General features: G+C 55.1%; 15 non-coding genes across 15 annotated transcripts; all 15 read left to right on the top strand.

The window, feature by feature from the left end:
- Positions 1-1,581: 1,581 nt before the first annotated feature.
- Positions 1,582-1,673, top strand: LOC132358824 (small nucleolar RNA SNORD116). The gene has a single exon (XR_009500566.1). It is a non-coding gene; the product is annotated as a small nucleolar RNA SNORD116 (small nucleolar RNA).
- A 389-nt stretch (positions 1,674-2,062) lies between these two features.
- LOC132358795 (small nucleolar RNA SNORD116) lies at positions 2,063-2,154 on the top strand. The gene has a single exon (XR_009500538.1). It is a non-coding gene; the product is annotated as a small nucleolar RNA SNORD116 (small nucleolar RNA).
- A 2,429-nt stretch (positions 2,155-4,583) lies between these two features.
- On the top strand, positions 4,584-4,675 carry LOC132358850 (small nucleolar RNA SNORD116). Its single transcript, XR_009500590.1, has one exon. It is a non-coding gene; the product is annotated as a small nucleolar RNA SNORD116 (small nucleolar RNA).
- A 2,448-nt stretch (positions 4,676-7,123) lies between these two features.
- LOC132358823 (small nucleolar RNA SNORD116) lies at positions 7,124-7,215 on the top strand. Its single transcript, XR_009500565.1, has one exon. It is a non-coding gene; the product is annotated as a small nucleolar RNA SNORD116 (small nucleolar RNA).
- Positions 7,216-7,604: 389 nt separating this feature from the next.
- Positions 7,605-7,696, top strand: LOC132358783 (small nucleolar RNA SNORD116). Its single transcript, XR_009500526.1, has one exon. It is a non-coding gene; the product is annotated as a small nucleolar RNA SNORD116 (small nucleolar RNA).
- Positions 7,697-10,125: 2,429 nt separating this feature from the next.
- Positions 10,126-10,217, top strand: LOC132358849 (small nucleolar RNA SNORD116). Its single transcript, XR_009500589.1, has one exon. It is a non-coding gene; the product is annotated as a small nucleolar RNA SNORD116 (small nucleolar RNA).
- A 2,448-nt stretch (positions 10,218-12,665) lies between these two features.
- Positions 12,666-12,757, top strand: LOC132358822 (small nucleolar RNA SNORD116). Its single transcript, XR_009500564.1, has one exon. It is a non-coding gene; the product is annotated as a small nucleolar RNA SNORD116 (small nucleolar RNA).
- A 389-nt stretch (positions 12,758-13,146) lies between these two features.
- On the top strand, positions 13,147-13,238 carry LOC132358782 (small nucleolar RNA SNORD116). The gene has a single exon (XR_009500525.1). It is a non-coding gene; the product is annotated as a small nucleolar RNA SNORD116 (small nucleolar RNA).
- A 2,429-nt stretch (positions 13,239-15,667) lies between these two features.
- LOC132358848 (small nucleolar RNA SNORD116) lies at positions 15,668-15,759 on the top strand. Its single transcript, XR_009500588.1, has one exon. It is a non-coding gene; the product is annotated as a small nucleolar RNA SNORD116 (small nucleolar RNA).
- A 2,448-nt stretch (positions 15,760-18,207) lies between these two features.
- Positions 18,208-18,299, top strand: LOC132358820 (small nucleolar RNA SNORD116). The gene has a single exon (XR_009500562.1). It is a non-coding gene; the product is annotated as a small nucleolar RNA SNORD116 (small nucleolar RNA).
- Positions 18,300-18,688: 389 nt separating this feature from the next.
- On the top strand, positions 18,689-18,780 carry LOC132358881 (small nucleolar RNA SNORD116). Its single transcript, XR_009500620.1, has one exon. It is a non-coding gene; the product is annotated as a small nucleolar RNA SNORD116 (small nucleolar RNA).
- Positions 18,781-21,209: 2,429 nt separating this feature from the next.
- On the top strand, positions 21,210-21,301 carry LOC132358847 (small nucleolar RNA SNORD116). The gene has a single exon (XR_009500587.1). It is a non-coding gene; the product is annotated as a small nucleolar RNA SNORD116 (small nucleolar RNA).
- A 2,448-nt stretch (positions 21,302-23,749) lies between these two features.
- Positions 23,750-23,841, top strand: LOC132358819 (small nucleolar RNA SNORD116). The gene has a single exon (XR_009500561.1). It is a non-coding gene; the product is annotated as a small nucleolar RNA SNORD116 (small nucleolar RNA).
- Positions 23,842-24,230: 389 nt separating this feature from the next.
- On the top strand, positions 24,231-24,322 carry LOC132358794 (small nucleolar RNA SNORD116). The gene has a single exon (XR_009500537.1). It is a non-coding gene; the product is annotated as a small nucleolar RNA SNORD116 (small nucleolar RNA).
- Positions 24,323-26,751: 2,429 nt separating this feature from the next.
- On the top strand, positions 26,752-26,843 carry LOC132358846 (small nucleolar RNA SNORD116). The gene has a single exon (XR_009500586.1). It is a non-coding gene; the product is annotated as a small nucleolar RNA SNORD116 (small nucleolar RNA).
- Positions 26,844-27,032: the final 189 nt, after the last annotated feature.

Here is a 27,032-nt window from a genome sequence, read left to right as displayed (position 1 = left end):
GGTTGCCTTCATGGCACAGTATGGTGTCTTCTCATGGGGGCCGATTTGGAGGCCTTGGGGTGTTTTGTCCCTGTCTGACCACGTTCCCCCTGTGTTGAAGATGTGAAGGTGTTCCTGAGGACAGCCAGGCATCGTTTCTATACCCGGCCCACATAGCGTTCCCTGAGGATTGGAGCTCTACCCGGAGGTCATTGGGTGCCACCGTGCAGAAACAAGGGAGTTGGCTGCCAAGGAAAGGCTGCAGGTTTAAGGGCAGGAGAGGATGTGTGGTGTGGGTGTCATTTTTCCTGCCACCCGCTGGTGCGTCGAGACTGTGGTAACCGGCGAGCCTGGCCACAGGCTAGACAAGTCATACCGGTTCAAGTGTCTAGGCTGTTGTCTGGGTTCTGTCGTTGCATGGCTGTGGGTAACAAGTTGCTTGTAGAGGACCTGGGCCTCAGGGTTTCCCCAATGTCACGTCACTGATGGGCCCAGAGGGTGAAAGTACCAGACACCACTGCTAGTTACACAATTGCTGCAAGGGTTTGCCCCGCCACGTTGGGCGTCGGAATGGTTCCGATGCCATTAGCTTTGTGTGTGGGCCAAGGGTAGGTTGCCAGTCTTGGCAGCAGGCCAGGAAGTCTGGCTGCAGGTGAATCTCCATTGTTCAGTCCAGGAGTTCCTCTGGTGCGTTTTGTCACCGGTCCCTACAAGCTGCTTTTGTTGGAGGTCGTCCCATTTGGCCAAGGGCTGTTCCCTTGTGGAAGATCTCAGGGACCACATTTCCCCTTGCGGGTGAATCCATTGTGTGGAAGCGTATGCGCCAGGAGTGGTTTGGTTCCCCAGAGGGCAGTGGCTTTTACGCTGAGTAATCCCAGTTCCCCTGAGGGTGTCTCAGCAGTTCAGGATGACATCCTTATGCTGTGTCGGCGGGGAGGTGGCTCAGGCAGGAAAGTTCAAGGCCCATACCAGGGGGTTGATGGACGGCCATGCTCTTTGTGCTGATGCCCGTGCACTCTGAAGGCATCTGTGCCACGATGCATTCACGTTTGGCTGTGGACACACAGACATGATGGACTGCAAATGAAATGTTGAGGGGAGATATAGCGCACATCGGTGGGCGGTATCACCCTTTGCCTCTGTGCGCCCGTTCACTTTTCTCAAACATCCCTGTGTTCTGTCACCCTGAGGCATGTGGTGGAGTGCCAGGGAACAAACACCTGCAGCAGCATTGGGCCCTCTGTATAGTCCATGATACCTGGCGAAGTGAGGAGAGTGCGGCAAGGTGAGGCAAGTCAAGGCAAAAGAGTCTCAGCGTGGTTTTGGCGTGAAGTCCTTGAGGCTCCTCGTAGGAACCTTGTGGTGGTGAGTGGAACTTCTTTGCAGAAACCTAGATGTTTGGCCACGGGGACTTGTGCACTGAGACTACACCCTCACCTTCTTGGCTCTTGCAGGGGAACCCCAGATCTGATGCCATGATCCTTAGCTCCATTTGCAGCCCCGTGGGTCGCCTCTGGCCACTCCTGACTGCTGACATGATTGAGATCGGTGGCTGCCCCGCAGTGGAGCCTGCGACTTTGAACGTGCAGCCTTTGAGCAGGTGGATTGATGATGACTCCCATAAATGCACTGCTTGGAACTCTGAACAAATGAATGGGTCTCAGGTTTCTCCGCGGTCATGTCACTGACGGGCCTGGGGGCGAAAATACAAGGCGCCAGGGCAAGTAACCCAGTTGCTGCAAGGGTTTGCCCTGCCAGTTTGGGCATTGGAATATCTCCAATGCCAATAGCTTTCTGTGTGATCCAAGGGCATCGCCTCTGGCTCGACAAGGTTCCTGGTAGAAACCTTGTGGGGGTAAACAGAACTTCTTTGAAGAAACCTAGAAGTTTGGCCACGGGGACTTGTGCCGCGAGACTACACCGTCACATTCTGGGCTCTTCCTGGGGCACCCGAGCTCCGATGCCCTGAGACGTGGGTGCACTTCCTGCCCCGTGGCTCGAGTCTGGCCGCTCCCTACTGCTGAGAGGATTGAGCTTGCTGACAGTCCGCGACTTTGCACGTCCAGCCTTTGAGCAGGAGCGTGGATCTCTGAGGACTCCCATAAATGCATTCCTTGGAAATCTAAACAGAATGAATGAGCAATACCTACCGTCTTCTCATCCTAACTGAGGTCCAGCATGTGGCTCCCAAAGGAAAATTAGGGAGAGGTCCATGTTGCATTTGCTACTGTGGGCGTGCGCAGCAACATTGTTCAAGTGGAGGGTGGCGGGCTTCTCGTGCAGAAAGAGCCATGTGGAAAGGAGCCTGGGATGTCCATCTACGTGGGAAGGCTAAGGACAACTTGACGTCTCTGGGCACCTGAGTCTAGCCAGAACTGCTATCCCCTGCCGCGGTCAGCGTGCGGGTGCGAAAGGAAGCGTGAGCCACTGGTACTCCTCTGGCTTGCCATTGAGATCTACAGGCCACCCTCAAGCTCAGGTCGTTGCCTTGTTCCCGCAAGGAAACAGAAGTCTCTGCACTCAGGGTCAGAGAAGGAGTCCTGGCCAGGCCAGGCGTCTATGTCATGTTCAGCTTGGAAGGTGGGATATAGTTTAGGTTTGCCCTGATGGTCAGGGGAAATCAAATGGGCCACTTTCCCCGGGATTTGGGCGACGCTGATGGCGCCTCCTTGGGTTGTGTCCTGCTTGTGTGTTGTGTGTGGAGAGTTTGGAAAGTGCCTTAGGCAAATCCAGGGGATATCAAGCTACTTAGGTGAAGAGTGGATTCGTTTGGATCCTGGTGGAGAGAGCAAGGCAAGGCGAGCGGGAAATACACGGGAGAGTGTTGGCTAAGCCCACAGGCTTACTGTTGGGTGGATAGATCGGTATGGGTGGATATGTCGGTGGACATAGGGTTCCCGGAGCTCTTTTGGGATATCTTCAGGAGCATTTGGAGCCCCGTGTAGGGAAGGAATACAGGTGCACATTCGTGGACCATCCCAACCTTTTCCTCTCCTTTCTCAATGTGCTTCACGGCGGGTCCTTGTTCCAGCGAATGGTGCCTTCACGGCACAGTATGGTGTCTTCTCACTGGGACCGATTTGGAGCCGTTGGGATGTTTTGTCCCTGTGTGGCCTCATTGCCCCTATGTTGAGGATGTTAAGGTGTTCCTTAGGACAGCCCAGCGTCATTGCTATACCAGGTCGGCATAGCATTCCCTGAGGTTTGGAGCTCTTCCCGGAGGTCTTTGGGCCCAACCATGCAGAAAGAAGGGAGTCGGCCGCCAAGGAAACGCTACAGGTTTAAGGGCTGGAGTGAATGTGTGCTGCAGGGGTCATTTTGTCCTGTCACCTTCTGGTGCTGCGAGCCTGTGATCTCCAGCATGCATGGCTTCAAGCCAGAGAAGCCATGCCGGTTCAAGGGTCCAGGATGTTGGGTGCGTTCTCTCATTGCACGGCTGTGGGTGACACGTTGGTTCTGGAGGACCTGGGTCTCATGGTTTCTCCAAGGTCTTTTCCTTGAAGGGAAGAATGCGAATGTGCAAGGTGCTACGATAAGTTACCCAGTTGCTGCAAGTGTTTGGCCCGCCATTTTGGGCATTGGAATGGCTCCCTTGCCATTAGCTTTGGTTGCGGTCCTAGGGAAGTTCCTCTGGCTTGGCAGGAGACCAGGAAGTATGCCTGCTGGTGAGTCTCCCTTGATCAGTCCAGGGGTTCTTCAGGTGCCCTTTGTCACGGGTCCCTTCGAGCCGCTTTTGATGGAGGTCGTCTTATTCAGCCAAGGGCCCTTCCCTTATGGAAGATCTCTCCCCTTGAGGGCGTGTCCACTGTGTTTAATCATAAGGGCCAAACGCGTGTTTGTTCCCATAGAGGGCACTTGCTCTTAGGCTGAGGGGGCACAGTTGTCCTGAGGGTGTCTCAGGGGATCAGGAAGACATCCTTTTGCTGTGATGGAGGGCAGATTGCTCAGGAGAGGAATTTCAGGGCCCGAGACCAGGGGGTTGTTGGTCGGTGGCACTCTTTGTCCTGATGGCCGCACGCTCTGAAGGCGCCAGTGCCACGATGCTTTCACGTTTGCCTGCGGACACACAGGCAAGATGGACAGTAAATGAAATGTTGAGGAGAGATAGAACACACAATGCTGGGTGGTATCGCCCTTTCCCTCGGTGCGCCTGTGCACCCTCCTCAAGCATGCGTGTGTTCTCTCACCCCGAGCCAGGTGGAATGCCAGGGAAGGAATGCCAGCAGCAGCCTGGGGCCATCCGTATAATCCCTGATACCCGTTGAAGTGAGGACGGTGTGGCAAGGCGAGGCCAGCCGAAGGAGTCTCAGAGGGGTGTTGGCGTGCATTCCATGAGGATCCTGCTTTAACCCTTGTTGCGGTAAGCGACACTTCTTTGCTAAACCTAAAGGTTTGGCGATGGGAACGTGTGCACCGGGGCTACACCCTCACCTTCTGGTCTTTTCTCGGGGAACACGAGCTTTGATGCCCTGAGAACTGGCTGCATTTCCTGACCCGTGGCTCGGCTCTGCTGGCCACTTCCGTAACGCTGATATGATTCAGCTCGCTGGCCGTCCCATGGTGGAATCTGCAACTTTGCATGTCCACCGTTTGAGCATGTGCTTGGATCGATGATGACTCCCACAAATGCATTCCTTGGAAATCTGAACAAAATGAGTGAGAAATCCCTACCGTCTCCTCGTTGGAACTGAGGTCCAGCACGTGGCTCCCCAAAGGAAAGTAGGGAGAGGTTCACGTTGCATTTGCGGCCGTGGGTGTCTACAGCCACGTTGTTCAAGTTGAGGGTTGTGGTCATCTCCTGGGGAGAAGAGCCATTGGGAAAGGAGCCTGGGATGCCAATCCAGGTGGGAAGGCTTGGGACAGCGTGCCGTCTCTGGGTTCCTTGGTCTAGCCAGGACTGCTGTCCCCTGCCACGGTTCAGCATGCAGGTAGGAGAGGAAGCGTGAGCCATTGCTCGTCCTGCCACCTGCACTTGAGTTCTACAGGCTGCCCCCACCTGCTGGTCATTGCCTTGTGGCCTCAAAGAAACAGAAGTCTGTAGGCTCAGGGTCAGAACAGGATTCCAGGCCTAGGGCAGGCTTCTTTGTCATGTTCTGCTTGGGAGACCAGATGCAGTTTAGGTTTCTCCTGCTGAGGGGAGAAATCAAATGGGCCACTGTTCCTGGGAGTTTGGCCAATCTGATGGCTCCTCCTCGGGTTGTGTCCTGCTTGTGTGTGCTGTGTGAAGGGGCTGGAAAATGCCTTAGTCAAACTTGGTCACGGCAAGCTTCTTTGGTGAGGGGTGGCTCTGGCATCTTGCCGTGACACGTTGGGATCCCGGTGGAGAGAGAGTAAGGCAAGGCGAGTGAAAGAGACACGTGAGATGGCTGGCTAAGCCCACAGGTTTACTGGTGGGTGGATAGATCGACGGTGGCCATGGGGTTCCCGGAACACATTTGGGATTCCCTCAGGAGCATCTGGAGGCACGTGTAGGGAGGGAATACGGGAGCACATTTGTGGACTGTCCCGCCTCTTTCCTCTCCCTGGTCGATTTGCTTCATGGCGGGTTCTTGTGCCAGCGAATGGTTGCCTTCATGGCACAGTATGGTGTCTTCTCATGGGGGCCGATTTGGAGGCCTTGGGGTGTTTTGTCCCTGTCTGACCACGTTCCCCCTGTGTTGAAGATGTGAAGGTGTTCCTGAGGACAGCCAGGCATCGTTTCTATACCTGGCCCACATAGCGTTCCCTGAGGATTGGAGCTCTACCCGGAGGTCATTGGGTGCCACCGTGCAGAAACAAGGGAGTTGGCTGCCAAGGAAAGGCTGCAGGTTTAAGGGCAGGAGAGGATGTGTGGTGTGGGTGTCATTTTTCCTGCCACCCGCTGGTGCATCGAGACTGTGGTAACCGGCGAGCCTGGCCACAGGCTAGACAAGTCATACCGGTTCAAGTGTCTAGGCTGTTGTCTGGGTTCTGTCGTTGCATGGCTGTGGGTAACAAGTTGCTTGTAGAGGACCTGGGCCTCAGGGTTTCCCCAATGTCACGTCACTGATGGGCCCAGAGGGTGAAAGTACCAGACACCACTGCAAGTTACACAATTGCTGCAAGGGTTTGCCCCGCCACGTTGGGCGTCGGAATGGTTCCGATGCCATTAGCTTTGTGTGTGGGCCAAGGGTAGGTTGCCAGTCTTGGCAGCAGGCCAGGAAGTCTGGCTGCAGGTGAATCTCCATTGTTCAGTCCAGGAGTTCCTCTGGTGCGTTTTGTCACCGGTCCCTACAAGCTGCTTTTGTTGGAGGTCGTCCCATTTGGCCAAGGGCCGTTCCCTTGTGGAAGATCTCAGGGACCACATTTCCCCTTGCGGGTGAATCCATTGTGTGGAAGCGTATGCGCCAGGAGTGGTTTGGTTCCCCAGAGGGCAGTGGCTCTTACGCTGAGTAATCCCAGTTCCCCTGAGGGTGTCTCAGCAGTTCAGGATGACATCCTTATGCTGTGTCAGCAGGGAGGTGGCTCAGGCAGGAAAGTTCAAGGCCCATACCGGGGCGTTGATGGACGACTGTGCTCTTTGTGCTGATGCCCGTGCGCTCTGAAGGCATCTGTGCCACGATGCATTCACGTTTGGCTGTGGACACACAGACATGATGGACTGCAAATGAAATGTTGAGGGGAGATATAGCGCACGTCGGTGGGCGGTATCACCCTTTGCCTCTGTGCGCCCGTTCACTTTTCTCAAACATCCCTGTGTTCTGTCACCCTGAGGCATGTGGTGGAGTGCCAGGGAACAAACACCTGCAGCAGCATTGGGCCCTCTGTATAGTCCATGATACCTGGCGAAGTGAGGAGAGTGCGGCAAGGTGAGGCAAGTCAAGGCAAAAGAGTCTCAGCGTGGTTTTGGCGTGAAGTCCTTGAGGCTCCTCGTAGGAACCTTGTGGTGGTGAGTGGAACTTCTTTGCAGAAACCTAGATGTTTGGCCACGGGGACTTGTGCACTGAGACTACACCCTCACCTTCTTGGCTCTTGCAGGGGAACCCCAGATCTGATGCCATGATCCTTAGCTCCATTTGCAGCCCCGTGGGTCGCCTCTGGCCACTCCTGACTGCTGACATGATTGAGATCGGTGGCTGCCCCGCAGTGGAGCCTGCGACTTTGAACGTGCAGCCTTTGAGCAGGTGGATTGATGATGACTCCCATAAATGCACTGCTTGGAACTCTGAACAAATGAATGGGTCTCAGGTTTCTCCGCGGTCATGTCACTGACGGGCCTGGGGGCGAAAATACAAGGCGCCAGGGCAAGTAACCCAGTTGCTGCAAGGGTTTGCCCTGCCAGTTTGGGCATTGGAATATCTCCGATGCCAATAGCTTTCTGTGTGATCCAAGGGCATCGCCTCTGGCTCGACAAGGTTCCTGGTAGAAACCTTGTGGGGGTAAACGGAACTTCTTTGAAGAAACCTAGAAGTTTGGCCACGGGGACTTGTGCCACGAGACTACACCGTCACATTCTGGGCTCTTCCTGGGGCACCCGAGCTCCGATGCCCTGAGACGTGGGTGCACTTCCTGCCCCGTGGCTCGAGTCTGGCCGCTCCCTACTGCTGAGAGGATTGAGCTTGCTGACAGTCCGCGACTTTGCACGTCCAGCCTTTGAGCAGGAGCGTGGATCAGTGAGGACTCCCATAAATGCATTCCTTGGAAATCTAAACAGAATGAATGAGCAATACCTACCGTCTTCTCATCCTAACTGAGGTCCAGCACGTGGCTCCCAAAGGAAAATTAGGGAGAGGTCCATGTTGCATTTGCTACTGTGGGCGTGCGCAGCAACATTGTTCAAGTGGAGGGTGGCGGGCTTCTCGTGCAGAAAGAGCCATGTGGAAAGGAGCCTGGGATGTCCATCTACGTGGGAAGGCTAAGGACAACTTGACGTCTCTGGGCACCTGAGTCTAGCCAGAACTGCTATCCCCTGCCGCGGTCAGCGTGCGGGTGCGAAAGGAAGCGTGAGCCACTGGTACTCCTCTGGCTTGCCATTGAGATCTACAGGCCACCCTCAAGCTCAGGTCGTTGCCTTGTTCCCGCAAGGAAACAGAAGTCTCTGCACTCAGGGTCAGAGAAGGAGTCCTGGCCAGGCCAGGCGTCTATGTCATGTTCAGCTTGGGAGGTGGGATATAGTTTAGGTTTGCCCTGATGGTCGGGGGAAATCAAATGGGCCACTGTCCCCGGGATTTGGGCGACGCTGATGGCGCCTCCTTGGGTTGTGTCCTGCTTGTGTGTTGTGTGTGGAGAGTTTGGAAAGTGCCTTAGGCAAATCCAGGGGATATCAAGCTACTTAGGTGAGGGGTGGATTCGTTTGGATCCTGGTGGAGAGAGCAAGGCAAGGCAAGCGGGAAATACACGGGAGAGTGTTGACTAAGCCCACAGGCTTACTGTTGGGTGGATAGATCGGTATGGGTGGATATGTCGGTGGACATAGGGTTCCCGGAACTCTTTTGGGATATCTTCAGGAGCATTTGGAGCCCCGTGTAGGGAAGGAATACAGGTGCACATTCGTGGACCATCCCAACCTTTTCCTCTCCTTTCTCAATGTGCTTCACGGCGGGTCCTTGTTCCAGCGAATGGTGCCTTCACGGCACAGTATGGTGTCTTCTCACTGGGACCGATTTGGAGCCGTTGGGATGTTTTGTCCCTGTGTGGCCTCATTGCCCCTATGTTGAGGATGTTAAGGTGTTCCTTAGGACAGCCCAGCGTCATTGCTATACCAGGTCGGCATAGCATTCCCTGAGGTTTGGAGCTCTTCCCGGAGGTCTTTGGGCCCAACCATGCAGTAAGAAGGGAGTCGGCCGCCAAGGCAACGCTACAGGTTTAAGGGCTGGAGTGAATGTGTGCTGCAGGGGTCATTTTGTCCTGCCACCTTCTGGTGCTGCGAGCCTGTGATCTCCAGCATGCATGGCTTCAAGCCAGAGAAGCCATGCCGGTTCAAGGGTCCAGGATGTTGGGTGCGTTCTCTCATTGCACGGCTGTGGGTGACACGTTGGTTCTGGAGGACCTGGGTCTCATGGTTTCTCCAAGGTCTTGTCCTTGAAGGGAAGAATGCGAATGTGCAAGGTGCTACAATAAGTTACCCAGTTGCTGCAAGTGTTTGGCCCGCCATTTTGGGCATTGGAATGGCTCCCTTGCCATTAGCTTTGGTTGCGGTCCTAGGGAAGTTCCTCTGGCTTGGCAGGAGACCAGGAAGTATGCCTGCTGGTGAGTCTCCCTTGATCAGTCCAGGGGTTCTTCAGGTGCCCTTTGTCACGGGTCCCTTCGAGCCGCTTTTGATGGAGGTCGTCTTATTCAGCCAAGGGCCCTTCCCTTATGGAAGATCTCTCCCCTTGAGGGCGTGTCCACTGTGTTTAATCATAAGGGCCAAACGCGTGTTTGTTCCCATAGAGGGCACTTGCTCTTAGGCTGAGGGGGCACAGTTGTCCTGAGGGTGTCTCAGGGGATCAGGAAGACATCCTTTTGCTGTGATGGAGGGCAGATTGCTCAGGAGAGGAATTTCAGGGCCCGAGACCAGGGGGTTGTTGGTCGGTGGCACTCTTTGTCCTGATGGCCGCACGCTCTGAAGGCGCCAGTGCCACGATGCTTTCACGTTTGCCTGCGGACACACAGGCAAGATGGACAGTAAATGAAATGTTGAGGAGAGATAGAACACACAATGCTGGGTGGTATCGCCCTTTCCCTCGGTGCGCCTGTGCACCCTCCTCAAGCATGCGTGTGTTCTCTCACCCAGAGCCAGGTGGAATGCCAGGGAAGGAATGCCAGCAGCAGCCTGGGGCCATCCGTATAATCCCTGATACCCGTTGAAGTGAGGACGGTGTGGCAAGGCGAGGCCAGCCGAAGGAGTCTCAGAGGGGTGTTGGCGTGCATTCCATGAGGATCCTGCTTTAACCCTTGTTGCGGTAAGCGACACTTCTTTGCCAAACCTAAAGGTTTGGCGATGGGAACGTGTGCACCGGGGCTACACCCTCACCTTCTGGTCTTTTCTCGGGGAACACGAGCTTTGATGCCCTGAGAACTGGCTGCATTTCCTGACCCGTGGCTCGGCTCTGCTGGCCACTTCCGTAACGCTGATATGATTCAGCTCGCTGGCCGTCCCATGGTGGAATCTGCAACTTTGCATGTCCACCGTTTGAGCATGTGCTTGGATCGATGATGACTCCCACAAATGCATTCCTTGGAAATCTGAACAAAATGAGTGAGAAATCCCTACCGTCTCCTCGTTGGAACTGAGGTCCAGCACGTGGCTCCCCAAAGGAAAGTAGGGAGAGGTTCACGTTGCATTTGCGGCCGTGGGTGTCTACAGCCACGTTGTTCAAGTTGAGGGTTGTGGTCATCTCCTGGGGAGAAGAGCCATTGGGAAAGGAGCCTGGGATGCCAATCCAGGTGGGAAGGCTTGGGACAGCGTGCCGTCTCTGGGTTCCTTGGTCTAGCCAGGACTGCTGTCCCCTGCCACGGTTCAGCATGCAGGTAGGAGAAGAAGCGTGAGCCATTGCTCGTCCTGCCACCTGCACTTGAGTTCTACAGGCTGCCCCCACCTGCTGGTCATTGCCTTGTGGCCTCAAAGAAACAGAAGTCTGTAGGCTCAGGGTCAGAACAGGATTCCAGGCCTAGGGCAGGCTTCTTTGTCATGTTCTGCTTGGGAGACCAGATGCAGTTTAGGTTTCTCCTGCTGAGGGGAGAAATCAAATGGGCCACTGTTCCTGGGAGTTTGGCCAATCTGATGGCTCCTCCTCGGGTTGTGTCCTGCTTGTGTGTGCTGTGTGAAGGGGCTGGAAAATGCCTTAGTCAAACTTGGTCACGGCAAGCTTCTTTGGTGAGGGGTGGCTCTGGCATCTTGCCGTGACACGTTGGGATCCCGGTGGAGAGAGAGTAAGGCAAGGCGAGTGAAAGAGCCACGTGAGATGGCTGGCTAAGCCCACAGGTTTACTGGTGGGTGGATAGATCGACGGTGGCCATGGGGTTCCCGGAACACATTTGGGATTCCCTCAGGAGCATCTGGAGGCACGTGTAGGGAGGGAATACGGGAGCACATTTGTGGACTGTCCCGCCTCTTTCCTCTCCCTGGTCGATTTGCTTCATGGCGGGTTCTTGTGCCAGCGAATGGTTGCCTTCATGGCACAGTATGGTGTCTTCTCATGGGGGCCGATTTGGAGGCCTTGGGGTGTTTTGTCCCTGTCTGACCACGTTCCCCCTGTGTTGAAGATGTGAAGGTGTTCCTGAGGACAGCCAGGCATCGTTTCTATACCCGGCCCACATAGCGTTCCCTGAGGATTGGAGCTCTACCCGGAGGTCATTGGGTGCCACCGTGCAGAAACAAGGGAGTTGGCTGCCAAGGAAAGGCTGCAGGTTTAAGGGCAGGAGAGGATGTGTGGTGTGGGTGTCATTTTTCCTGCCACCCGCTGGTGCGTCGAGACTGTGGTAACCGGCGAGCCTGGCCACAGGCTAGACAAGTCATACCGGTTCAAGTGTCTAGGCTGTTGTCTGGGTTCTGTCGTTGCATGGCTGTGGGTAACAAGTTGCTTGTAGAGGACCTGGGCCTCAGGGTTTCCCCAATGTCACGTCACTGATGGGCCCAGAGGGTGAAAGTACCAGACACCACTGCTAGTTACACAATTGCTGCAAGGGTTTGCCCCGCCACGTTGGGCGTCGGAATGGTTCCGATGCCATTAGCTTTGTGTGTGGGCCAAGGGTAGGTTGCCAGTCTTGGCAGCAGGCCAGGAAGTCTGGCTGCAGGTGAATCTCCATTGTTCAGTCCAGGAGTTCCTCTGGTGCGTTTTGTCACCGGTCCCTACAAGCTGCTTTTGTTGGAGGTCGTCCCATTTGGCCAAGGGCTGTTCCCTTGTGGAAGATCTCAGGGACCACATTTCCCCTTGAGGGTGAATCCATTGTGTGGAAGCGTATGCACCAGGAGTGGTTTGGTTCCCCAGAGGGCAGTGGCTTTTACGCTGAGTAATCCCAGTTCCCCTGAGGGTGTCTCAGCAGTTCAGGATGACATCCTTATGCTGTGTCGGCGGGGAGGTGGCTCAGGCAGAAAAGTTCAAGGCCCATACCAGGGGGTTGATGGACGGCCATGCTCTTTGTGCTGATGCCCGTGCACTCTGAAGGCATCTGTGCCACGATGCATTCACGTTTGGCTGTGGACACACAGACATGATGGACTGCAAATGAAATGTTGAGGGGAGATATAGCGCACATCGGTGGGCGGTATCACCCTTTGCCTCTGTGCGCCCGTTCACTTTTCTCAAACATCCCTGTGTTCTGTCACCCTGAGGCATGTGGTGGAGTGCCAGGGAACAAACACCTGCAGCAGCATTGGGCCCTCTGTATAGTCCATGATACCTGGCGAAGTGAGGAGAGTGCGGCACGGTGAGGCAAGTCAAGGCAAAAGAGTCTCAGCGTGGTTTTGGCGTGAAGTCCTTGAGGCTCCTCGTAGGAACCTTGTGGTGGTGAGTGGAACTTCTTTGCAGAAACCTAGATGTTTGGCCACGGGGACTTGTGCACTGAGACTACACCCTCACCTTCTTGGCTCTTGCAGGGGAACCCCAGATCTGATGCCATGATCCTTAGCTCCATTTGCAGCCCCGTGGGTCGCCTCTGGCCACTCCTGACTGCTGACATGATTGAGATCGGTGGCTGCCCCGCAGTGGAGCCTGCGACTTTGAACGTGCAGCCTTTGAGCAGGTGGATTGATGATGACTCCCATAAATGCACTGCTTGGAACTCTGAACAAATGAATGGGTCTCAGGTTTCTCCGCGGTCATGTCACTGACGGGCCTGGGGGCGAAAATACAAGGCGCCAGGGCAAGTAACCCAGTTGCTGCAAGGGTTTGCCCTGCCAGTTTGGGCATTGGAATATCTCCGATGCCAATAGCTTTCTGTGTGATCCAAGGGCATCGCCTCTGGCTCGACAAGGTTCCTGGTAGAAACCTTGTGGGGGTAAACGGAACTTCTTTGAAGAAACCTAGAAGTTTGGCCACGGGGACTTGTGCCACGAGACTACACCGTCACATTCTGGGCTCTTCCTGGGGCACCCGAGCTCCGATGCCCTGAGACGTGGGTGCACTTCCTGCCCCGTGGCTCGAGTCTGGCCGCTCCCTACTGCTGAGAGGATTGAGCTTGCTGACAGTCCGCGACTTTGCACGTCCAGCCTTTGAGCAGGAGCGTGGATCAGTGAGGACTCCCATAAATGCATTCCTTGGAAATCTAAACAGAATGAATGAGCAATACCTACCGTCTTCTCATCCTAACTGAGGTCCAGCACGTGGCTCCCAAAGGAAAATTAGGGAGAGGTCCATGTTGCATTTGCTACTGTGGGCGTGCGCAGCAACATTGTTCAAGTGGAGGGTGGCGGGCTTCTCGTGCAGAAAGAGCCATGTGGAAAGGAGCCTGGGATGTCCATCTACGTGGGAAGGCTAAGGACAACTTGACGTCTCTGGGCACCTGAGTCTAGCCAGAACTGCTATCCCCTGCCGCGGTCAGCGTGCGGGTGCGAAAGGAAGCGTGAGCCACTGGTACTCCTCTGGCTTGCCATTGAGATCTACAGGCCACCCTCAAGCTCAGGTCGTTGCCTTGTTCCCGCAAGGAAACAGAAGTCTCTGCACTCAGGGTCAGAGAAGGAGTCCTGGCCAGGCCAGGCGTCTATGTCATGTTCAGCTTGGGAGGTGGGATATAGTTTAGGTTTGCCCTGATGGTCGGGGGAAATCAAATGGGCCACTGTCCCCGGGATTTGGGCGACGCTGATGGCGCCTCCTTGGGTTGTGTCCTGCTTGTGTGTTGTGTGTGGAGAGTTTGGAAAGTGCCTTAGGCAAATCCAGGGGATATCAAGCTACTTAGGTGAGGGGTGGATTCGTTTGGATCCTGGTGGAGAGAGCAAGGCAAGGCAAGCGGGAAATACACGGGAGAGTGTTGACTAAGCCCACAGGCTTACTGTTGGGTGGATAGATCGGTATGGGTGGATATGTCGGTGGACATAGGGTTCCCGGAACTCTTTTGGGATATCTTCAGGAGCATTTGGAGCCCCGTGTAGGGAAGGAATACAGGTGCACATTCGTGGACCATCCCAACCTTTTCCTCTCCTTTCTCAATGTGCTTCACGGCGGGTCCTTGTTCCAGCGAATGGTGCCTTCACGGCACAGTATGGTGTCTTCTCACTGGGACCGATTTGGAGCCGTTGGGATGTTTTGTCCCTGTGTGGCCTCATTGCCCCTATGTTGAGGATGTTAAGGTGTTCCTTAGGACAGCCCAGCGTCATTGCTATACCAGGTCGGCATAGCATTCCCTGAGGTTTGGAGCTCTTCCCGGAGGTCTTTGGGCCCAACCATGCAGTAAGAAGGGAGTCGGCCGCCAAGGCAACGCTACAGGTTTAAGGGCTGGAGTGAATGTGTGCTGCAGGGGTCATTTTGTCCTGCCACCTTCTGGTGCTGCGAGCCTGTGATCTCCAGCATGCATGGCTTCAAGCCAGAGAAGCCATGCCGGTTCAAGGGTCCAGGATGTTGGGTGCGTTCTCTCATTGCACGGCTGTGGGTGACACGTTGGTTCTGGAGGACCTGGGTCTCATGGTTTCTCCAAGGTCTTGTCCTTGAAGGGAAGAATGCGAATGTGCAAGGTGCTACGATAAGTTACCCAGTTGCTGCAAGTGTTTGGCCCGCCATTTTGGGCATTGGAATGGCTCCCTTGCCATTAGCTTTGGTTGCGGTCCTAGGGAAGTTCCTCTGGCTTGGCAGGAGACCAGGAAGTATGCCTGCTGGTGAGTCTCCCTTGATCAGTCCAGGGGTTCTTCAGGTGCCCTTTGTCACGGGTCCCTTCGAGCCGCTTTTGATGGAGGTCGTCTTATTCAGCCAAGGGCCCTTCCCTTATGGAAGATCTCTCCCCTTGAGGGCGTGTCCACTGTGTTTAATCATAAGGGCCAAACGCGTGTTTGTTCCCATAGAGGGCACTTGCTCTTAGGCTGAGGGGGCACAGTTGTCCTGAGGGTGTCTCAGGGGATCAGGAAGACATCCTTTTGCTGTGATGGAGGGCAGATTGCTCAGGAGAGGAATTTCAGGGCCCGAGACCAGGGGGTTGTTGGTCGGTGGCACTCTTTGTCCTGATGGCCGCACGCTCTGAAGGCGCCAGTGCCACGATGCTTTCACGTTTGCCTGCGGACACACAGGCAAGATGGACAGTAAATGAAATGTTGAGGAGAGATAGAACACACAATGCTGGGTGGTATCGCCCTTTCCCTCGGTGCGCCTGTGCACCCTCCTCAAGCATGCGTGTGTTCTCTCACCCCGAGCCAGGTGGAATGCCAGGGAAGGAATGCCAGCAGCAGCCTGGGGCCATCCGTATAATCCCTGATACCCGTTGAAGTGAGGACGGTGTGGCAAGGCGAGGCCAGCCGAAGGAGTCTCAGAGGGGTGTTGGCGTGCATTCCATGAGGATCCTGCTTTAACCCTTGTTGCGGTAAGCGACACTTCTTTGCTAAACCTAAAGGTTTGGCGATGGGAACGTGTGCACCGGGGCTACACCCTCACCTTCTGGTCTTTTCTCGGGGAACACGAGCTTTGATGCCCTGAGAACTGGCTGCATTTCCTGACCCGTGGCTCGGCTCTGCTGGCCACTTCCGTAACGCTGATATGATTCAGCTCGCTGGCCGTCCCATGGTGGAATCTGCAACTTTGCATGTCCACCGTTTGAGCATGTGCTTGGATCGATGATGACTCCCACAAATGCATTCCTTGGAAATCTGAACAAAATGAGTGAGAAATCCCTACCGTCTCCTCGTTGGAACTGAGGTCCAGCACGTGGCTCCCCAAAGGAAAGTAGGGAGAGGTTCACGTTGCATTTGCGGCCGTGGGTGTCTACAGCCACGTTGTTCAAGTTGAGGGTTGTGGTCATCTCCTGGGGAGAAGAGCCATTGGGAAAGGAGCCTGGGATGCCAATCCAGGTGGGAAGGCTTGGGACAGCGTGCCGTCTCTGGGTTCCTTGGTCTAGCCAGGACTGCTGTCCCCTGCCACGGTTCAGCATGCAGGTAGGAGAGGAAGCGTGAGCCATTGCTCGTCCTGCCACCTGCACTTGAGTTCTACAGGCTGCCCCCACCTGCTGGTCATTGCCTTGTGGCCTCAAAGAAACAGAAGTCTGTAGGCTCAGGGTCAGAACAGGATTCCAGGCCTAGGGCAGGCTTCTTTGTCATGTTCTGCTTGGGAGACCAGATGCAGTTTAGGTTTCTCCTGCTGAGGGGAGAAATCAAATGGGCCACTGTTCCTGGGAGTTTGGCCAATCTGATGGCTCCTCCTCGGGTTGTGTCCTGCTTGTGTGTGCTGTGTGAAGGGGCTGGAAAATGCCTTAGTCAAACTTGGTCACGGCAAGCTTCTTTGGTGAGGGGTGGCTCTGGCATCTTGCCATGACACGTTGGGATCCCGGTGGAGAGAGAGTAAGGCAAGGCGAGTGAAAGAGCCACGTGAGATGGCTGGCTAAGCCCACAGGTTTACTGGTGGGTGGATAGATCGACGGTGGCCATGGGGTTCCCGGAACACATTTGGGATTCCCTCAGGAGCATCTGGAGGCACGTGTAGGGAGGGAATACGGGAGCACATTTGTGGACTGTCCCGCCTCTTTCCTCTCCCTGGTCGATTTGCTTCATGGCGGGTTCTTGTGCCAGCGAATGGTTGCCTTCATGGCACAGTATGGTGTCTTCTCATGGGGGCCGATTTGGAGGCCTTGGGGTGTTTTGTCCCTGTCTGACCACGTTCCCCCTGTGTTGAAGATGTGAAGGTGTTCCTGAGGACAGCCAGGCATCGTTTCTATACCTGGCCCACATAGCGTTCCCTGAGGATTGGAGCTCTACCCGGAGGTCATTGGGTGCCACCGTGCAGAAACAAGGGAGTTGGCTGCCAAGGAAAGGCTGCAGGTTTAAGGGCAGGAGAGGATGTGTGGTGTGGGTGTCATTTTTCCTGCCACCCGCTGGTGCATCGAGACTGTGGTAACCGGCGAGCCTGGCCACAGGCTAGACAAGTCATACCGGTTCAAGTGTCTAGGCTGTTGTCTGGGTTCTGTCGTTGCATGGCTGTGGGTAACAAGTTGCTTGTAGAGGACCTGGGCCTCAGGGTTTCCCCAATGTCACGTCACTGATGGGCCCAGAGGGTGAAAGTACCAGACACCACTGCAAGTTACACAATTGCTGCAAGGGTTTGCCCCGCCACGTTGGGCGTCGGAATGGTTCCGATGCCATTAGCTTTGTGTGTGGGCCAAGGGTAGGTTGCCAGTCTTGGCAGCAGGCCAGGAAGTCTGGCTGCAGGTGAATCTCCATTGTTCAGTCCAGGAGTTCCTCTGGTGCGTTTTGTCACCGGTCCCTACAAGCTGCTTTTGTTGGAGGTCGTCCCATTTGGCCAAGGGCCGTTCCCTTGTGGAAGATCTCAGGGACCACATTTCCCCTTGCGGGTGAATCCATTGTGTGGAAGCGTATGCGCCAGGAGTGGTTTGGTTCCCCAGAGGGCAGTGGCTCTTACGCTGAGTAATCCCAGTTCCCCTGAGGGTGTCTCAGCAGTTCAGGATGACATCCTTATGCTGTGTCAGCAGGGAGGTGGCTCAGGCAGGAAAGTTCAAGGCCCATACCGGGGCGTTGATGGACGACTGTGCTCTTTGTGCTGATGCCCGTGCGCTCTGAAGGCATCTGTGCCACGATGCATTCACGTTTGGCTGTGGACACACAGACATGATGGACTGCAAATGAAATGTTGAGGGGAGATATAGCGCACGTCGGTGGGCGGTATCACCCTTTGCCTCTGTGCGCCCGTTCACTTTTCTCAAACATCCCTGTGTTCTGTCACCCTGAGGCATGTGGTGGAGTGCCAGGGAACAAACACCTGCAGCAGCATTGGGCCCTCTGTATAGTCCATGATACCTGGCGAAGTGAGGAGAGTGCGGCACGGTGAGGCAAGTCAAGGCAAAAGAGTCTCAGCGTGGTTTTGGCGTGAAGTCCTTGAGGCTCCTCGTAGGAACCTTGTGGTGGTGAGTGGAACTTCTTTGCAGAAACCTAGATGTTTGGCCACGGGGACTTGTGCACTGAGACTACACCCTCACCTTCTTGGCTCTTGCAGGGGAACCCCAGATCTGATGCCATGATCCTTAGCTCCATTTGCAGCCCCGTGGGTCGCCTCTGGCCACTCCTGACTGCTGACATGATTGAGATCGGTGGCTGCCCCGCAGTGGAGCCTGCGACTTTGAACGTGCAGCCTTTGAGCAGGTGGATTGATGATGACTCCCATAAATGCACTGCTTGGAACTCTGAACAAATGAATGGGTCTCAGGTTTCTCCGCGGTCATGTCACTGACGGGCCTGGGGGCGAAAATACAAGGCGCCAGGGCAAGTAACCCAGTTGCTGCAAGGGTTTGCCCTGCCAGTTTGGGCATTGGAATATCTCCGATGCCAATAGCTTTCTGTGTGATCCAAGGGCATCGCCTCTGGCTCGACAAGGTTCCTGGTAGAAACCTTGTGGGGGTAAACGGAACTTCTTTGAAGAAACCTAGAAGTTTGGCCACGGGGACTTGTGCCACGAGACTACACCGTCACATTCTGGGCTCTTCCTGGGGCACCCGAGCTCCGATGCCCTGAGACGTGGGTGCACTTCCTGCCCCGTGGCTCGAGTCTGGCCGCTCCCTACTGCTGAGAGGATTGAGCTTGCTGACAGTCCGCGACTTTGCACGTCCAGCCTTTGAGCAGGAGCGTGGATCAGTGAGGACTCCCATAAATGCATTCCTTGGAAATCTAAACAGAATGAATGAGCAATACCTACCGTCTTCTCATCCTAACTGAGGTCCAGCACGTGGCTCCCAAAGGAAAATTAGGGAGAGGTCCATGTTGCATTTGCTACTGTGGGCGTGCGCAGCAACATTGTTCAAGTGGAGGGTGGCGGGCTTCTCGTGCAGAAAGAGCCATGTGGAAAGGAGCCTGGGATGTCCATCTACGTGGGAAGGCTAAGGACAACTTGACGTCTCTGGGCACCTGAGTCTAGCCAGAACTGCTATCCCCTGCCGCGGTCAGCGTGCGGGTGCGAAAGGAAGCGTGAGCCACTGGTACTCCTCTGGCTTGCCATTGAGATCTACAGGCCACCCTCAAGCTCAGGTCGTTGCCTTGTTCCCGCAAGGAAACAGAAGTCTCTGCACTCAGGGTCAGAGAAGGAGTCCTGGCCAGGCCAGGCGTCTATGTCATGTTCAGCTTGGGAGGTGGGATATAGTTTAGGTTTGCCCTGATGGTCGGGGGAAATCAAATGGGCCACTGTCCCCGGGATTTGGGCGACGCTGATGGCGCCTCCTTGGGTTGTGTCCTGCTTGTGTGTTGTGTGTGGAGAGTTTGGAAAGTGCCTTAGGCAAATCCAGGGGATATCAAGCTACTTAGGTGAGGGGTGGATTCGTTTGGATCCTGGTGGAGAGAGCAAGGCAAGGCAAGCGGGAAATACACGGGAGAGTGTTGACTAAGCCCACAGGCTTACTGTTGGGTGGATAGATCGGTATGGGTGGATATGTCGGTGGACATAGGGTTCCCGGAACTCTTTTGGGATATCTTCAGGAGCATTTGGAGCCCCGTGTAGGGAAGGAATACAGGTGCACATTCGTGGACCATCCCAACCTTTTCCTCTCCTTTCTCAATGTGCTTCACGGCGGGTCCTTGTTCCAGCGAATGGTGCCTTCACGGCACAGTATGGTGTCTTCTCACTGGGACCGATTTGGAGCCGTTGGGATGTTTTGTCCCTGTGTGGCCTCATTGCCCCTATGTTGAGGATGTTAAGGTGTTCCTTAGGACAGCCCAGCGTCATTGCTATACCAGGTCGGCATAGCATTCCCTGAGGTTTGGAGCTCTTCCCGGAGGTCTTTGGGCCCAACCATGCAGTAAGAAGGGAGTCGGCCGCCAAGGCAACGCTACAGGTTTAAGGGCTGGAGTGAATGTGTGCTGCAGGGGTCATTTTGTCCTGCCACCTTCTGGTGCTGCGAGCCTGTGATCTCCAGCATGCATGGCTTCAAGCCAGAGAAGCCATGCCGGTTCAAGGGTCCAGGATGTTGGGTGCGTTCTCTCATTGCACGGCTGTGGGTGACACGTTGGTTCTGGAGGACCTGGGTCTCATGGTTTCTCCAAGGTCTTGTCCTTGAAGGGAAGAATGCGAATGTGCAAGGTGCTACGATAAGTTACCCAGTTGCTGCAAGTGTTTGGCCCGCCATTTTGGGCATTGGAATGGCTCCCTTGCCATTAGCTTTGGTTGCGGTCCTAGGGAAGTTCCTCTGGCTTGGCAGGAGACCAGGAAGTATGCCTGCTGGTGAGTCTCCCTTGATCAGTCCAGGGGTTCTTCAGGTGCCCTTTGTCACGGGTCCCTTCGAGCCGCTTTTGATGGAGGTCGTCTTATTCAGCCAAGGGCCCTTCCCTTATGGAAGATCTCTCCCCTTGAGGGCGTGTCCACTGTGTTTAATCATAAGGGCCAAACGCGTGTTTGTTCCCATAGAGGGCACTTGCTCTTAGGCTGAGGGGGCACAGTTGTCCTGAGGGTGTCTCAGGGGATCAGGAAGACATCCTTTTGCTGTGATGGAGGGCAGATTGCTCAGGAGAGGAATTTCAGGGCCCGAGACCAGGGGGTTGTTGGTCGGTGGCACTCTTTGTCCTGATGGCCGCACGCTCTGAAGGCGCCAGTGCCACGATGCTTTCACGTTTGCCTGCGGACACACAGGCAAGATGGACAGTAAATGAAATGTTGAGGAGAGATAGAACACACAATGCTGGGTGGTATCGCCCTTTCCCTCGGTGCGCCTGTGCACCCTCCTCAAGCATGCGTGTGTTCTCTCACCCCGAGCCAGGTGGAATGCCAGGGAAGGAATGCCAGCAGCAGCCTGGGGCCATCCGTATAATCCCTGATACCCGTTGAAGTGAGGACGGTGTGGCAAGGCGAGGCCAGCCGAAGGAGTCTCAGAGGGGTGTTGGCGTGCATTCCATGAGGATCCTGCTTTAACCCTTGTTGCGGTAAGCGACACTTCTTTGCCAAACCTAAAGGTTTGGCGATGGGAACGTGTGCACCGGGGCTACACCCTCACCTTCTGGTCTTTTCTCGGGGAACACGAGCTTTGATGCCCTGAGAACTGGCTGCATTTCCTGACCCGTGGCTCGGCTCTGCTGGCCACTTCCGTAACGCTGATATGATTCAGCTCGCTGGCCGTCCCATGGTGGAATCTGCAACTTTGCATGTCCACCGTTTGAGCATGTGCTTGGATCGATGATGACTCCCACAAATGCATTCCTTGGAAATCTGAACAAAATGAGTGAGAAATCCCTACCGTCTCCTCGTTGGAACTGAGGTCCAGCACGTGGCTCCCCAAAGGAAAGTAGGGAGAGGTTCACGTTGCATTTGCGGCCGTGGGTGTCTACAGCCACGTTGTTCAAGTTGAGGGTTGTGGTCATCTCCTGGGGAGAAGAGCCATTGGGAAAGGAGCCTGGGATGCCAATCCAGGTGGGAAGGCTTGGGACAGCGTGCCGTCTCTGGGTTCCTTGGTCTAGCCAGGACTGCTGTCCCCTGCCACGGTTCAGCATGCAGGTAGGAGAGGAAGCGTGAGCCATTGCTCGTCCTGCCACCTGCACTTGAGTTCTACAGGCTGCCCCCACCTGCTGGTCATTGCCTTGTGGCCTCAAAGAAACAGAAGTCTGTAGGCTCAGGGTCAGAACAGGATTCCAGGCCTAGGGCAGGCTTCTTTGTCATGTTCTGCTTGGGAGACCAGATGCAGTTTAGGTTTCTCCTGCTGAGGGGAGAAATCAAATGGGCCACTGTTCCTGGGAGTTTGGCCAATCTGATGGCTCCTCCTCGGGTTGTGTCCTGCTTGTGTGTGCTGTGTGAAGGGGCTGGAAAATGCCTTAGTCAAACTTGGTCACGGCAAGCTTCTTTGGTGAGGGGTGGCTCTGGCATCTTGCCGTGACACGTTGGGATCCCGGTGGAGAGAGAGTAAGGCAAGGCGAGTGAAAGAGCCACGTGAGATGGCTGGCTAAGCCCACAGGTTTACTGGTGGGTGGATAGATCGACGGTGGCCATGGGGTTCCCGGAACACATTTGGGATTCCCTCAGGAGCATCTGGAGGCACGTGTAGGGAGGGAATACGGGAGCACATTTGTGGACTGTCCCGCCTCTTTCCTCTCCCTGGTCGATTTGCTTCATGGCGGGTTCTTGTGCCAGCGAATGGTTGCCTTCATGGCACAGTATGGTGTCTTCTCATGGGGGCCGATTTGGAGGCCTTGGGGTGTTTTGTCCCTGTCTGACCACGTTCCCCCTGTGTTGAAGATGTGAAGGTGTTCCTGAGGACAGCCAGGCATCGTTTCTATACCCGGCCCACATAGCGTTCCCTGAGGATTGGAGCTCTACCCGGAGGTCATTGGGTGCCACCGTGCAGAAACAAGGGAGTTGGCTGCCAAGGAAAGGCTGCAGGTTTAAGGGCAGGAGAGGATGTGTGGTGTGGGTGTCATTTTTCCTGCCACCCGCTGGTGCGTCGAGACTGTGGTAACCGGCGAGCCTGGCCACAGGCTAGACAAGTCATACCGGTTCAAGTGTCTAGGCTGTTGTCTGGGTTCTGTCGTTGCATGGCTGTGGGTAACAAGTTGCTTGTAGAGGACCTGGGCCTCAGGGTTTCCCCAATGTCACGTCACTGATGGGCCCAGAGGGTGAAAGTACCAGACACCACTGCTAGTTACACAATTGCTGCAAGGGTTTGCCCCGCCACGTTGGGCGTCGGAATGGTTCCGATGCCATTAGCTTTGTGTGTGGGCCAAGGGTAGGTTGCCAGTCTTGGCAGCAGGCCAGGAAGTCTGGCTGCAGGTGAATCTCCATTGTTCAGTCCAGGAGTTCCTCTGGTGCGTTTTGTCACCGGTCCCTACAAGCTGCTTTTGTTGGAGGTCGTCCCATTTGGCCAAGGGCTGTTCCCTTGTGGAAGATCTCAGGGACCACATTTCCCCTTGAGGGTGAATCCATTGTGTGGAAGCGTATGCACCAGGAGTGGTTTGGTTCCCCAGAGGGCAGTGGCTTTTACGCTGAGTAATCCCAGTTCCCCTGAGGGTGTCTCAGCAGTTCAGGATGACATCCTTATGCTGTGTCGGCGGGGAGGTGGCTCAGGCAGAAAAGTTCAAGGCCCATACCAGGGGGTTGATGGACGGCCATGCTCTTTGTGCTGATGCCCGTGCACTCTGAAGGCATCTGTGCCACGATGCATTCACGTTTGGCTGTGGACACACAGACATGATGGACTGCAAATGAAATGTTGAGGGGAGATATAGCGCACATCGGTGGGCGGTATCACCCTTTGCCTCTGTGCGCCCGTTCACTTTTCTCAAACATCCCTGTGTTCTGTCACCCTGAGGCATGTGGTGGAGTGCCAGGGAACAAACACCTGCAGCAGCATTGGGCCCTCTGTATAGTCCATGATACCTGGCGAAGTGAGGAGAGTGCGGCAAGGTGAGGCAAGTCAAGGCAAAAGAGTCTCAGCGTGGTTTTGGCGTGAAGTCCTTGAGGCTCCTCGTAGGAACCTTGTGGTGGTGAGTGGAACTTCTTTGCAGAAACCTAGATGTTTGGCCACGGGGACTTGTGCACTGAGACTACACCCTCACCTTCTTGGCTCTTGCAGGGGAACCCCAGATCTGATGCCATGATCCTTAGCTCCATTTGCAGCCCCGTGGGTCGCCTCTGGCCACTCCTGACTGCTGACATGATTGAGATCGGTGGCTGCCCCGCAGTGGAGCCTGCGACTTTGAACGTGCAGCCTTTGAGCAGGTGGATTGATGATGACTCCCATAAATGCACTGCTTGGAACTCTGAACAAATGAATGGGTCTCAGGTTTCTCCGCGGTCATGTCACTGACGGGCCTGGGGGCGAAAATACAAGGCGCCAGGGCAAGTAACCCAGTTGCTGCAAGGGTTTGCCCTGCCAGTTTGGGCATTGGAATATCTCCAATGCCAATAGCTTTCTGTGTGATCCAAGGGCATCGCCTCTGGCTCGACAAGGTTCCTGGTAGAAACCTTGTGGGGGTAAACAGAACTTCTTTGAAGAAACCTAGAAGTTTGGCCACGGGGACTTGTGCCGCGAGACTACACCGTCACATTCTGGGCTCTTCCTGGGGCACCCGAGCTCCGATGCCCTGAGACCTGGGTGCACTTCCTGCCCCGTGGCTCGAGTCTGGCCGCTCCCTACTGCTGAGAGGATTGAGCTTGCTGACAGTCCGCGACTTTGCACGTCCAGCCTTTGAGCAGGAGCGTGGATCTGTGAGGACTCCCATAAATGCATTCCTTGGAAATCTAAACAGAATGAATGAGCAATACCTACCGTCTTCTCATCCTAACTGAGGTCCAGCATGTGGCTCCCAAAGGAAAATTAGGGAGAGGTCCATGTTGCATTTGCTACTGTGGGCGTGCGCAGCAACATTGTTCAAGTGGAGGGTGGCGGGCTTCTCGTGCAGAAAGAGCCATGTGGAAAGGAGCCTGGGATGTCCATCTACGTGGGAAGGCTAAGGACAACTTGACGTCTCTGGGCACCTGAGTCTAGCCAGAACTGCTATCCCCTGCCGCGGTCAGCGTGCGGGTGCGAAAGGAAGCGTGAGCCACTGGTACTCCTCTGGCTTGCCATTGAGATCTACAGGCCACCCTCAAGCTCAGGTCGTTGCCTTGTTCCCGCAAGGAAACAGAAGTCTCTGCACTCAGGGTCAGAGAAGGAGTCCTGGCCAGGCCAGGCGTCTATGTCATGTTCAGCTTGGAAGGTGGGATATTTTTTAGGTTTGCCCTGATGGTCAGGGGAAATCAAATGGGCCACTTTCCCCGGGATTTGGGCGACGCTGATGGCGCCTCCTTGGGTTGTGTCCTGCTTGTGTGTTGTGTGTGGAGAGTTTGGAAAGTGCCTTAGGCAAATCCAGGGGATATCAAGCTACTTAGGTGAAGAGTGGATTCGTTTGGATCCTGGTGGAGAGAGCAAGGCAAGGCGAGCGGGAAATACACGGGAGAGTGTTGGCTAAGCCCACAGGCTTACTGTTGGGTGGATAGATCGGTATGGGTGGATATGTCGGTGGACATAGGGTTCCCGGAGCTCTTTTGGGATATCTTCAGGAGCATTTGGAGCCCCGTGTAGGGAAGGAATACAGGTGCACATTCGTGGACCATCCCAACCTTTTCCTCTCCTTTCTCAATGTGCTTCACGGCGGGTCCTTGTTCCAGCGAATGGTGCCTTCACGGCACAGTATGGTGTCTTCTCACTGGGACCGATTTGGAGCCGTTGGAATGTTTTGTCCCTGTGTGGCCTCATTGCCCCTATGTTGAGGATGTTAAGGTGTTCCTTAGGACAGCCCAGCGTCATTGCTATACCAGGTCGGCATAGCATTCCCTGAGGTTTGGAGCTCTTCCCGGAGGTCTTTGGGCCCAACCATGCAGAAAGAAGGGAGTCGGCCGCCAAGGAAACGCTACAGGTTTAAGGGCTGGAGTGAATGTGTGCTGCAGGGGTCATTTTGTCCTGTCACCTTCTGGTGCTGCGAGCCTGTGATCTCCAGCATGCATGGCTTCAAGCCAGAGAAGCCATGCCGGTTCAAGGGTCCAGGATGTTGGGTGCGTTCTCTCATTGCACGGCTGTGGGTGACACGTTGGTTCTGGAGGACCTGGGTCTCATGGTTTCTCCAAGGTCTTTTCCTTGAAGGGAAGAATGCGAATGTGCAAGGTGCTACGATAAGTTACCCAGTTGCTGCAAGTGTTTGGCCCGCCATTTTGGGCATTGGAATGGCTCCCTTGCCATTAGCTTTGGTTGCGGTCCTAGGGAAGTTCCTCTGGCTTGGCAGGAGACCAGGAAGTATGCCTGCTGGTGAGTCTCCCTTGATCAGTCCAGGGGTTCTTCAGGTGCCCTTTGTCACGGGTCCCTTCGAGCCGCTTTTGATGGAGGTCGTCTTATTCAGCCAAGGGCCCTTCCCTTATGGAAGATCTCTCCCCTTGAGGGCGTGTCCACTGTGTTTAATCATAAGGGCCAAACGCGTGTTTGTTCCCATAGAGGGCACTTGCTCTTAGGCTGAGGGGGCACAGTTGTCCTGAGGGTGTCTCAGGGGATCAGGAAGACATCCTTTTGCTGTGATGGAGGGCAGATTGCTCAGGAGAGGAATTTCAGGGCCCGAGACCAGGGGGTTGTTGGTCGGTGGCACTCTTTGTCCTGATGGCCGCACGCTCTGAAGGCGCCAGTGCCACGATGCTTTCACGTTTGCCTGCGGACACACAGGCAAGATGGACAGTAAATGAAATGTTGAGGAGAGATAGAACACACAATGCTGGGTGGTATCGCCCTTTCCCTCGGTGCGCCTGTGCACCCTCCTCAAGCATGCGTGTGTTCTCTCACCCCGAGCCAGGTGGAATGCCAGGGAAGGAATGCCAGCAGCAGCCTGAGGCCATCCGTATAATCCCTGATACCCGTTGAAGTGAGGACGGTGTGGCAAGGCGAGGCCAGCCGAAGGAGTCTCAGAGGGGTGTTGGCGTGCATTCCATGAGGATCCTGCTTTAACCCTTGTTTCGGTAAGCGACACTTCTTTGCTAAACCTAAAGGTTTGGCGATGGGAACGTGTGCACCGGGGCTACACCCTCACCTTCTGGTCTTTTCTCGGGGAACACGAGCTTTGATGCCCTGAGAACTGGCTGCATTTCCTGACCCGTGGCTCGGCTCTGCTGGCCACTTCCGTAACGCTGATATGATTCAGCTCGCTGGCCGTCCCATGGTGGAATCTGCAACTTTGCATGTCCACCGTTTGAGCATGTGCTTGGATCGATGATGACTCCCACAAATGCATTCCTTGGAAATCTGAACAAAATGAGTGAGAAATCCCTACCGTCTCCTCGTTGGAACTGAGGTCCAGCACGTGGCTCCCCAAAGGAAAGTAGGGAGAGGTTCACGTTGCATTTGCGGCCGTGGGTGTCTACAGCCACGTTGTTCAAGTTGAGGGTTGTGGTCATCTCCTGGGGAGAAGAGCCATTGGGAAAGGAGCCTGGGATGCCAATCCAGGTGGGAAGGCTTGGGACAGCGTGCCGTCTCTGGGTTCCTTG

The sequence above is a fragment of the Balaenoptera ricei genome, unplaced genomic scaffold, assembly GCF_028023285.1.
Source record: "Balaenoptera ricei isolate mBalRic1 unplaced genomic scaffold, mBalRic1.hap2 scaffold_417, whole genome shotgun sequence".
Classification (NCBI taxonomy): domain Eukaryota; kingdom Metazoa; phylum Chordata; class Mammalia; order Artiodactyla; family Balaenopteridae; genus Balaenoptera; species Balaenoptera ricei.
Note: the sequence above shows the minus strand (reverse complement) of the source record. Positions and strands in the feature narration are given on the sequence as shown.